The 11,469-nt window shown below is 43.8% G+C and overlaps 1 pseudogene; it reads right to left on the reverse strand.

Annotated features, from left to right (window-relative positions):
• Positions 1-342: 342 nt before the first annotated feature.
• LOC134736245 (large ribosomal subunit protein uL11-like) lies at positions 343-10,662 on the reverse strand (annotated as a pseudogene).
• Between the last annotated feature and the right edge of the window lie 807 nt (positions 10,663-11,469).

Here is an 11,469-nt window from a genome sequence, read left to right on the forward strand (position 1 = left end):
CAGGGTTCACAAAGGAGGAAGGGGGCAAGGTGTCACATGCAGAGATGAGTACTCAGAACTGACAGCTGGATTGCACCCTGTGGGGGGTAATTGATGACCTTGTGAGGAGTAGATATGTTGAGACATGGGGATGAAAGTTGTTCACAGTGGGTTGAGGGAGAATTGAAGCAAGAACAAATGATCCTTTCAAGATATAAAGGTGAGTAGAGAGCTGGGGTAGTAGCCAAGAGAAGAACAGGGAGGCCAAGAGAAAGTTATTGTTGCTGTTTTTGTTTCTTGGGGTTTTTTTTGTTTGTTTGTTTTTCAAATGATCCTTTACTGAAATATTTTCCTTTGTACTTCTTAACTAGCTGGGCATTCCACAGCACCACCGTTGATGTCATCTATGATATCATGAGGGTGGCAGCCATCAACATTGCAGCCCACAGACTGGGGAGTCCCCAGGATCTCTTTAATGATTCCAGAGAGTTCTCTGGCTAAAGATCAGTGCCACATGTGTCGAGCAATGTTGACAATTTCATCAAAAGTGATATTTCCACTGTGTTTAATGTTTTTATGTTTCTTTCTGTCTCTTGGCAATTCCTTGAGGGCTTTGATGATCAGGGCAGAGACAGAAGGCACCACCTCAGTCTGGGCCTCTCTGTTCTGAATGATCAGTTTCACGGTAATCCTCAGATCCTTTCAGTCACTGGTTGCTTTAGCAATGTCATCACCAACATTTTTTGAAGACAGACCCAGGGGGCCGATCTTGGGGGCCAACACAGACGTGGCACCCACTTCATCCCCAGTACACCTTAGGTATATGATTTTGATCTCGTTGGGGTAAAACTTCGGCAGCATGGCAGAGGTGGCTAGATTCAGGATGACCGAAGAAAGTTGCACCTTGGCCTCCTCCCAGATGAAAGCTGAAAGCCTTGTTGCTGTTTTTTTGAAGAGATGCTTGGAACAACAGCTTGCTTGTAAGATCTAGTAAAGAGAACATTTGAGGACACATGAGCAGAAGGGAAGAAAGACTGGAGGGGAGAGAGATGTGGGGAGGAATTTGCCTGTGCCAGGAGCCTGGAGACAGGAGGGGTGGCAGAGCCCAGGGCCTGGGTGCAGGCAGGGGCGCGGGTGTCGGGATGAGAACTCAAGGAAGTCCTCTCCCATGCTTTTTAGATCTTTAGTGACACAGGAAACACAGTCATCAGTGAAAAGTGAGTGTGGGAAAATTTTCAGGAGAGAAGAGAGGTCATTTAGGGAAGTGGGAATGTCAATGGACATGAGAAATGCAGTCCAATGGCAGCCCAGCCCAAGGACCAACCTGGTGCTGAGACTTTGAAGGGAGACTAGTCAGTGAGGGGTGATCTTCTCCTGGCCAGACCCTCTCCCCAGACTGGGCCAGATGGAAGATCCTGACACATTCCAGAGAATTCCTGCTCTGGCAGGCTAGCTCCCAAGCAGCTCTTTCCACCAGCCGATGGGCCAGTGGGGTTGGCTTGAGCAGACTGTGTTTCCAGCACTTTAATGCAGTTTCTGTCACTGGAGGATTTGTCCAGTGCTGGGGTGTGGAGTGACAGCAAAACCCTGATGCCTCAGGCATGGCTGAAGTGCTGAAGCACAGAGGGTGCACCTGGGGAGAGGCCACAGGGTTGGTGACCTCTGCGGGTATGAATGACCCCAGGCACTGTTTCAGTGTTGGGGTGGGTGGCTGGGTAGTGCTCCTGTGTCAGGGGTTGACATGTCCAGCGTCAATGTCCTTCCTCAGTGCCATGTGCCAACCTTTAGGTTCCAGAGGGCCTTTTGAGTGACCTGCCATGGTTCCTCCATGACTAGCTTCTGGGGTGATGGGGTGGCACCTCACCCTGTCTAAGCTGAAACTCATCACACTGGATTGTAATTCATGGTCTATTGTCTGTTATCCCTGGCTGTAAGTGTAAGAACCCTCTCCAGCTTTCTTACCACTTTATCCCCAATGCCTGGCAAAATACCTGAATACATGAATACATACAAGAGGGCAGGTGAGAAGGAAGGACAGGAGGAAGGAAGAGGGAAGGAAGGAAAAAAGAAGGGAAAGAAAAGAAAGAAAGGAAGGGAGGAGGGGAGGAAGGAAGGAAAGGGCAGATATGGAATCCCTGCCACTATAGCAGGGCTATTCCGCTGAGGGTTGCAATGATGGATCTGAATCAGTGGTAGCCTCCATAGGGGATGTAGCGATGAGGTAGGGTAAAAGGTAGTGGGTGCCATAAAGAGGGCTTTCAGCAGGGCTCTCTAAAACCAGGAAGACACACATGAGATTGCAGGGCATAACCAGGAAGACTGGGATGCCACTGCCTGGCCAAATGGGGGTCTGATCCACTCTCCTAAATGACCCCTCTTCTCTCCTGAAAACTTTCCCACACTCATTCTGCACTGATGACTGTGTTTCCTGTGGCACTAAAGATCTAAATCAGAACCCCAGACAGGCCCTGGCCCCCAGCTCTGTGGGGAAGGTGCAGGGTGAGTGTGTTGAAAGGCTGGAGAGGAGGCCGCCTGCAGCTGGGAATCCACAGAGGGCTGTATTAGTCCATTTTCACACCACTGATAAAGACATACCTGAGACTGGGAAGAAAAAGAGGTTTAATTGGACTTACAGTTCCACATGGCTGGGGAGGCCTCAGAATCATGGTGGGAGGTGAAAGGCATGTCTTACATGGTGACAGCAAGAGAAAAATGAAGAAGAAGCAAAAGCAGAAACCCCTAATAAACCCATGAGATCTTGTGAGACTTATTCACTACCACAAGCATAGCACAGGAAAGACTGGCCCCCATGATTCAATTATCTCCCCCTGGGTCCTTCCCACAACACGTGGAAATTCTGGGAGATACAATTCGAGATTTGGGTGGGGACACAGCCAAGCCATATCAGGGCACAGCAGCTTTGGTGATCCACTGCTCCTTCCTGCTCCTCCCAGGTAAACGGGAGTCGCTCTTCAGACTTTCTTCATCCCTTCCCTTTCTTATTCCTCTCCGACTTTTGCACCTTACAACCCAACCTCTGGATTTTGTCTGCAGTTATCCTTTCTCTTTTCAATAGGCCTCTGTACCCACTGTTCTCCCAACCTGGAGAGCTGTCTTTACCCCTAATCCTCACTTGCTAGTTCAGTTCCTTCTTGGCCCTCAGATTTTGCCGTGGGGCAACTTCCTACCATTTTTACATTCTTCCATTGCATTCTGGGCTACTTCCTTTATGGCACATATGTCAATGGAAATGCCTTGCTTATTTCTCTATTTCTAGACTTAAGAAAAGGGATACATGTGGATATTTCCCCAGCGGTCCCTCACTGACAAATGAATGAAGACAACTTTGCCAAAAGAAAATGAAATCCCTGAGAATCCCCTAACTTGGTGCCTGTATTTTTATCTAGCACTGGTGTACTCTCTAAAAGCAAATTCATGCTAAACAGCATTTTACTCTTTCTGATTAGCTGGCAAGATTTGCTCCAAATAAATATGTATATATATTTATTGTTTAATAATGCTTGTGGTTTAAATACATGTGTTTTAGGAGCAACTTTGATCTACCTCATGAGTCCAAGATTTTTTATTTTTATAAGTTGTGCCTTATGAATATGGATAAGAGAGGAATCAAAATGAAATTAATGTTTTATCTTTGGATGGTTAACAGAACTGCAATATTAAGGACATTAGGATGTCTCAAAATATTAGATGCAAAAATGTGTATTTTTGTTTAAATATGTTTGAATTATCAAATATAGAACAAATAGAGGAAGGTGGCTGGGTGTGGTGGCTCATTCCTGTAATCCCAGCACTTTGGGAGTCCAAGGTGGGTGGATCACTTGAGGTCAGGAGTTCAAGACCAGCCTGGACAACACGGTGAAACCCCCGTCTCTAATTTCTTTTCTTTTTTTTTTTTTTTGAGATGGAGTCTCACTCTGTCACCCAGGCTGGAGTGCAGTGGTGCTATCTCGGGTCACTGGAACCTCTACCTCCCGAGTTCAAGTGATTCTCCTGCCTCAGCCTCCAGAGTAGCTGGAACTACAGGTGCCCGCCACCATGCCTGGAAAATTTTTTATATTTTTAGTAGAGATGGGGTTTCACCATATTAGCCAGGATGGCCTCGATCTCCTGACCTCATGATCCACCTGCCTCAGCCTCCCAAAGTGCTGGGACTACAGGCCTGAGCCATCACGCCCGGCCAACCCCATCTGTATTAAAAATACAAAAATTAGCTGGGTGTGGTGGCGCATGACCGTAATCCCAGCTACTCAGGAAGCTGAGGCAGGAGAATCACTTGAACCCAGGAGGTGGAGGTTGCAGCAAGCTGAGATCATGCCACTGCCCTCCAGCCTGGGCGACAGAGTACTCCATCTAAAAAAAAAAGAAGCAGGTGCATAAAAACATATGTGTTGGAATAAATATAATAAATAATTATAAAGGCTGGGTGTGGTTGCTCACACTTGTAATCTCAACACTTTGGGAGGCTGAGGTGGGAGTATTGCTTGAGCCCAGGAGACCAGCCTGGGCAACATAGTGAGACCCCATCTTTTTTATACATAAAAAAAAATAACTGGGCATCATGGTGCATGCCTGTAGTCCCGGCTACTTGGGAGGCTGAGGTGGGAGGATCTCTTGAGCCTGGGAAGTTGAGGCTGCAGTGAGCTATGATTGCACCATTGCACTCAGCCTGGGAGACAGCGTGAGATCCAGTCTCAACATAATAATGATAATAATTTGTATATTATTTTATAAATTTTTTATTTTATTATTATTATTGTAGGAATACTTTGAAGCCTAAGATGGTGGCATCTTCCTTTAGAGATAATTTTAACTAGCTTCTACCAGATGCATAGTGGACACTAGTCATTTGGTAACACTTTAATCCATGTTCAAGGTTTGAGATTTCCTGGCCCATTGGGATGCGGCAGAACTGGACTACAAGTCCATGTGAGCATCAGTTTACTTCAGGTTTACCCTTGCTTACATTTAGGATGTAATTACATGGGATCTCAGCTTAAAATGGGAACTGGTTTATCTTAGTCCCCATCTTTGGTAGCATGGACTTCCATAGTCTGTCTTTCTGAGGACAACAAACCTGTTGTATTTCACAGCTGTTGCTTCAGAATCAGCAGATGTCCTCAGGGCACTGTGGGCTTTGTTCTTGGAGGTCTCATGTTCTTCCAAGTGTTTGTCTGATATTTTCTCATTAGCTTGTTGACTTTTTGTAGCTTTTAAGATTTTAAAATACATTCTTTCCAGCTTTTAAAATTTATAACTATGTTGCATAAAAATAAAGTTATAGATGTACTGCATAAAAGTATAATTTTGACATTCTGTCTTGTAATCCTGCATATTACATGTCCCTGGGGAGAAATGCATCTTTCTGGATTTTAATTTGATCCATCTTTTAGGTCAATGATGAAAACATGCTTTGCCTGTACTGCCTTGCAGGGAGATCAAATGTGGCACTTTGCCATGTCTGTCTTCCTGATAGAATTATATGGACATAATCTGCTTTTATCAGCAGTGTTTGGCTTAGTGGTGGCTGGATATGTATTAATATTTGGGGTCTTAATTGGTGATTGGATTGAAAAGAAACCAAGAAATAAAGGTAACACTCTTAACTGTGACAAACATATTTATGTGGTACATTATGACTTCACTGGTTTTTTTGGTTTATTTAGTGAAATAAAATTCATAAATTGCTATGAACTTAATAGCAAAAGAGCATAAGTTAAAAACTCTAGACAAAGTTATACAGCTTTCTGTCATCATACTCTGATTCTACATGTAAAATATTTTAATGTAGTTTTTAGATTTTTGCTAAGTATAGGTTTTTAATATCAAATTCCTGAAAAGTGCTTTCTTTTTAATATTTTGGCATTATCTATGCATAATATACTTGTGTTGTTTTCATCAGAGGCAATTTGTTTGTGTAAATGAGTTTTTGTACTGGATAATCTGTCTAAACTAGTCATTAATATCTGAAGACTTATTTGTTCAAATGTAGATCTACTTTTAGCTTTGGGCTATACTATCTCTTTAGCATATTTGTCCAGTAAGAATGTAGGCTATCATTAGGAGATATACCTAATGCTAAATGACGAGTTAATGGGTGCAGGAAGTCAACATGGCACATGGATACATATGTAACAAACCTGCACATTGTGCACATGTACCCTAAAACCTAAAGTATAATAAAAAAAAAAAAAAAAGAATGTAGGCTATCGTAAGTTTTTCCTATTCCTTGATTTCTAGTCAACGTGATTGCCTTCCTTCTACCATGGAAGGTAGGACTTTTCTCCTTCTACCATGGAAAGGCATTCTCTGAAGCCACACCATTGAAAAGACTAGCTGATTGAAAACCTGGTGTGCTGGTCTTTAGGCTAAATTGGTAAATTCAGTTACAAATTAAATCCAGAAGACTGTGATGTAGCACTAGAACGTTTTAAGTTTCTTGACTTACCTAGAATCCAGCTTTTCATATGATCTGTGTCTCAAATATGTTTTCATTCACTTGCAAAGTCCAGCTTTTTTCTCTTTTGGTTGCAAAGGCTTTGTCTTTAGCGAGCTCAAGAGTCTGCTCTTTGCCTCCCTGTGATCACCGATGGAAATGCTAACCCTGGTTGCACAGGGATTTGGTCTAATGCAACTACTCTGCATTATTTTTTATTCTGTTTAATTTTTTTGAGAGAGGGTCTCGACTTGTCACCCAGGCTGGAGTGCAGTGGCACAATCTCGGCTCACTGCAACCTCCACCTCCCAGGTTCAAGTGATTCTCGCGCCTCAACCTCACGAGTAGCTGGAATTACAGGTGCGTGCCATCACGCCTGGCTGATTTTTGTATTTTTAGGAGAGACAGGGTTTTGCCATGTTGGCCAGGCTTGTCTGGAGCTCCTGACCTCAAGTGATCTGCCTGCCTTGGCCTCCCAAAGTGTTGAGATTACAGTTGTGAGCCACCGCGCCCGGCCTCCTCTGCATTAAATGACGATATAGCTGTGAACTGCCGTTAAAACTGAGAGTAGAGATTGGGCTGGGTGTTTCCATTCACAGTGGCTTATGCCTCGCTCTTCACGCAGAACGCCTCCGTCACCTCCTGTTGCACTGTCCTGATGCTTGTGCTCCCCTACAAGAGGCAGATGGAACAAATCTGGGATGGCTGGCTCACTGTGAGTGTCTCCCATGTCCCTGCATCACAGACACCCAGTTAGTGTTTTCTTCGTGGCCATGCTCACTGGTTTTGGATCAGGCTAATCTTTCCTCAGTGTCCTCCTCTCCCCTAATTTGTGAGTCTGAGCTGAAATCCCACTGACATGAAGGCAAAAGAACAGCAGAGTCTGTGTCTGCAAGGTACAAATTAGCATCGGCTCTGGCTCTGATAGGGTGGGAGGAAGAAAATGCTTAGCATTAACGCAATAGAATTGGGCTCCAAACCTACTTTGAATCTTTTTCTCTCTAAGGTCTTTGTGTTCATTTAGATGTTCCTTGAGCTGTCAGATAAATAACCGTATGCACTGCAGTGGGGCGGGAAAATCTATTCTTGGGTTCCAAACTCCCTTTCCCCTCCTTTGGTAGGTGGCCTGCTGTGCACTGGTGACCACCCTAGTGGCCTTGGCGAACCTGGCCGGCACGGTGCTGACCATCACCATTCAGAGGGACTGGATTGTGAGCTGACGGGTGACAACAGAGGCCAGCTGGTTGGTGAGTGGTACCGCCCTGGGTACTGATCCTCTGATCAGCTGAGAAGTAGAGAGCTGACAAGGCAATCAGGGCTCTGAGAGAGGCTGACAACACCCTTTAAGAATATGTTATTTGGAGTCAATGAGACCTGGGTTTGAGTCTGAATTCAGCTAAAACCAGCTGTGCCTCTCACTAGATGCATACTCCAGGGCAAGTTACGTGACTTTCCTCATCTGTAGAATGAGGGAAATAAAGTCACACACACACACACACACACACACACACACACACACACACACACCTCAGCTTTGGGAAAGATTCTATAAGATATAGGATTTGGAAAGCACTTAACACTATATCTGCATGTAGGAAGCGCCTAAGAAATGATTGGTACTGTATTATCTAAAGAATATATAGGCCGGGCGAGGTGGCTCACGCCTGTAGTAGTCCCAGCTACTCGGGAGGCTGAGGCAAGAGAAGTGCTTGAACCCGGGAGGTGGAGGTTGCAGTGAGCCGAGATCGCGCCACTGCACTCCAGCCCGGGCAACAGAGCAAGACTCTGTCTCAAAAAAAAAAAAAAAAGAATATGTAGACTGTACTTGTAGGAGAGAAGCTTCTCAAAATGTATCACAGAGGTACCTTGGCAATTTTAGGCCTAGAAAATAAGTAAATTGCCAGGCGTGGTGGCTCACTCTTGTAATCCCAGCACTTTGGGAGGCCGAGGCGGGTGGATCACGAGGTCAGGAGATCGAGACCACCGTGAAACCCCGTCTCTACTAAAAATACAAAAAAATTAGCCGGGCTTGGTGGCAGGCGCCTGTAGTCCCAGCTACTCGGAGAGGCTGAGGCAGGAGAATGGCGTGAACCCGGGAGGCGGAGCTTGCAGTGAGCCGAGATCGCGCCACTGCACTCCAGCCTGGGCGACAGAGTGAGACTCCGTCTCAAAAAAAAAAAAAAAGAAAAGAAAATAAGTAAATTAAAATATTTATTGGCCAGTCTTGATGGCTCATGGCTGTAATCCTGGAACTTTGGGAGGCCAAGGTGGGAGGATGCCTTGAGGCCAGGAGTTCAAGGCCAGCCTGGGCAACATAGGGATACACTGTCTCTATAAAAGAAAAAAGAAGGCCGTGTGGGGTGGCTCCCCGTGTTTGTCGGGGAGAAAGGTGACAAGAGGGTGGAGGACAGAATTAGTTGAACACTTACTCTGTTCCAGGCGACAGTTTTCAGCTTTCTACATCTATTCATCTCAATCCTCACAACAACTCTTACAGGTCAATAGTGTTTCCTTTTCACAAGTTGGGAAACTGAGGCACAGAGAGGTGATTTTATTTGTTCAAAGTCACAGAGAGGGCACATGGCTGAGCTGAGATTCAAACCTAAGCAGTGTGACTATGAAGCTTATTATCTTAACTATTCCACCATCATCAAAGGATATATTTACAAGATTTTTTAAATTGTAATAAATTCTGTGCTTTATCTTTTTTTTAAAAAAAAACTTAATTAACAAAGAATAGGAAGACTTTCTTCACCCAGCGACAGAGGACACCATGTTCCTCGTGTAATCCAAGCACTTTGGGAGGCTGAGGCAGGCGGATCACCTGAGGTCAGGAGTTTGAGAATGGCCTGACCACATGCAGAAACCCCGTTTCTACTAAAAATACAAAATTAGCTGGGTGTGGTGGCACATGCCTGTTATCCCAGCTACTTGGGAGGCTGAGGCAGGAGAATCACTTGAACCCGTGAGGTGGAGGTTGTGGTGAGACAAGATCGCACTGTTGCACTCCAGCCTGGGCAACAAGAGCAAAACTCTATCTCAAAAAAAAAAAAAAAAAAAAAGATTTATATTTCTTAATTCTGGCCAGTGATAAGCTTCCACTTTCAAAAAAAAAATTCATCTTCAAGTGTGACTGTCAATTATCATTGATAATGAAAGTAAAAAAAAATTTTTTAATAATGGAGTTAAACGAAAGAATCTAGCATTTTTGCTTTTTCTCCCATTTGCAAAACTTGGATCATTCACATTGAGATATATACACATTGCCAACTTAAAGCTGAAGATCTCATCCTACTCTCTATTTGCGCGGTTGGTATTTTGCTAGAAAATGTTTGTGAGCATGGATGGCCAAGATAAAGGAAGCTATTAAGGAGGAGTCTATAGAAATCATGCCTGTAATCTCATGTTTTCTTTTAAACTACACGTATTTGGATGTACTCTGGTTTAAATAACAGCACCTAAAATAAGACAGCTATGTGGATAAAAGCCAAGGAACATGGTGTCCTCTGTCGCTGGGTGAAGAAAGTCTTCCTATTCTTTGTTAATTAAGTTTTTTTTTAAAAAAAAGATAAAGCACAGAATTTATTACAATTTAAAAAATCTTGTAAATATATCCTTTGATGATGGTGGAATAGTTAAGATAATAAGCTTCATAGTCACACTGCTTAGGTTTGAATCTCAGCTCAGCCATGTGCCCTCTCTGTGACTTTGAACAAATAAAATCACCTCTCTGTGCCTCAGTTTCCCAACTTGTGAAAAGGAAACACTATTGACCTGTAAGAGTTGTTGTGAGGATTGAGATGAATAGATGTAGAAAGCTGAAAACTGTCGCCTGGAACAGAGTAAGTGTTCAACTAATTCTGTCCTCCACCCTCTTGTCACCTTTCTCCCCGACAAACATGTTCGTTATAATAATGGCTGTTAGTACTATTATAGTTGTTAAGATAATGGGTTGTGCTGGGAAGGAGTGCTGAGATGGGAGTTAAAATAATTAGCTACAAGTAACACAGTCTCTCTGTTTCTCAGTTTATTTATCTGTTAATTGTCCAAGTTCCAATAGAATTGATCTTGAAGGTCTTTTCCTGGTTGCAAATCCTATGGCTAATCTATAGTTAAACCCAAAGGGATCTTTCCTGTTTTCACCATAATTGCATGGCTAGCAAATCTAGCAAATGCATGATGTTAAATTCACCAGAAGGAAGGACTCACCCACTAAGTTGCAATGTTTCCTTCCTCTCACTTGTAGGGATGAATGCCAACAGTCCTGCAGAAGGACCAGATCACCAATATATTTGCTCCCCTGTCTGTGGGTCAAGTGATGGCATGGGCATCTCACGTGACCAGTTGTTGTTTCATTCTTGGATGGAACTTTGTTTCACTTCTTGTAGTTTCTATTTCTGTCCAGGGTTTATCAGCTAGTTCGCCAATTGGCTATACAACTCCAGCAATACACAGTGGGGCACTTCCTAGAAAGGCAACAGGAGGCTGTGAACATTCAAGGTAATGTAAACTCAGAGGGAGTTACCTGTTCTTTTCTTCTCCTTTATGTCAGTGTTTCTTTCCAGAACTCTTCTTTCCAGAACTCTTGAAAGTTCTGATCATAATCTGATCATAATCTCAACATTTTGTCTGCAAATGTGCCTAGAAACAGTAACAAATGAGAGGGCTCCAGCTGTGCCATTGGTCATGCAGTTCATATGGCTGATCTTATTGGTGGGGGCAGGCAGGGCTGCCTTATACACAGGTTGTGCACTGCATAACTCTGAGGACTCCATTCAGAGAGACTAACACCCCCATGGGACTGTGCAGTATACAACGTGCATAACCTATCCCACAGTTCTGGGGGCAATTACTCCTCCAATCTCATGAACATCTTCCCCAGAGATACTAGAGAGGCAATTGTGTCATAATATGAGCCACTCTTTGGTCAAGACAATATGATGAATTGGTCATTTTGGTTATCAACAGTATTTTTTTTAAATCAGAAATTCCCAAGCAGTATAGTGGGAATAAAGGGAAGGGGGACTTGCCAGTAG

Source organism: Symphalangus syndactylus, chromosome 3 (assembly GCF_028878055.3).
Source record: "Symphalangus syndactylus isolate Jambi chromosome 3, NHGRI_mSymSyn1-v2.1_pri, whole genome shotgun sequence".
In the NCBI taxonomy this organism is placed as follows: domain Eukaryota; kingdom Metazoa; phylum Chordata; class Mammalia; order Primates; family Hylobatidae; genus Symphalangus; species Symphalangus syndactylus.